The sequence below is a fragment of the Cicer arietinum genome, chromosome 2, assembly GCF_000331145.2.
Source record: "Cicer arietinum cultivar CDC Frontier isolate Library 1 chromosome 2, Cicar.CDCFrontier_v2.0, whole genome shotgun sequence".
Taxonomy (NCBI): Eukaryota; Viridiplantae; Streptophyta; class Magnoliopsida; order Fabales; family Fabaceae; genus Cicer; species Cicer arietinum.
Genome location: NC_021161.2, coordinates 16029604 through 16030407, shown reverse-complemented (window position 1 = coordinate 16030407; position 804 = coordinate 16029604). Strand labels below are relative to the sequence as shown.

The 804-nt window shown below is 25.4% G+C and overlaps 1 protein-coding gene across 1 annotated transcript in view; it reads right to left on the bottom strand.

Moving 5' to 3' along the window:
* Nucleotides 1-566, bottom strand: part of LOC140919366 (uncharacterized) — a 9109-nt gene extending 8543 nt beyond the window's left edge. Inside the window, exon 1 of the mRNA XM_073365375.1 lies at nt 375-566. The gene's annotated coding sequence lies outside the window, so the exon portion shown is untranslated. The remainder of the gene's footprint in view (nt 1-374) is intronic.
* Nucleotides 567-804: the final 238 nt, after the last annotated feature.

Sequence of the window (804 nt, the reverse complement as noted above, 5' to 3'; positions counted from 1 at the left end):
TATATATATATATTAATTTGCAAACAATATAATAAATTATTAATCAAGACTATATCATTATACAAACCTATATAAAATTTTAAATGATGTTTTTTTAAAAATCAAGACTAATAATCAAGACTTATTTATAACAAAAAATAATAATATCATCAATTTTAATAATGTTTTTTTAAATAATAATTATATTAAAACTAATATATTTTAACCGTGGTTTGAAACTTTAATTTATCATATATTAATATGTAAACAACATCATTCCTATTTTTTTAAAAATAAATTTATAAAACTAATCTAAATATAAATATTACTAATCTATATTTTAAAAATAATATATATATTTACTAATCTAAATTTAAAATATATAAAATACTAACTTGATGCCGAGTAGCGTCTGACTTCAAGCTTTCACTCACGTACGATATGCTTGCAAGTCTTCGAAATAATTAACAAGCACTGTAAAAATAAAAATCAATAACATTAATTAGTTATATCAAATTAAAAAATAAAATTATAAAACTACATATATAATATAATTTATACTTACCAAATTTAAATGAAGCTTAAGAGTAATTTTGTGTAGAGAGAAGGAGGAGAGAATGGTTAGAATGAGGGTGTAGAGAGAAGTTGGATGTGAAAAAATGAAGGAGGGGAGAAAAATATATATAGGGTCAGGTTGAGCATTTGTGGCGGCCAAAGCAGCCACAATGCCAACGGATATATTGATGTTTGTGGCGGTCTGGGCGGCCAGAAAAGCCAACGGCTATAATGCCATTTGTGGCGGCCTTTGCCGCCAGTAATTCCAAC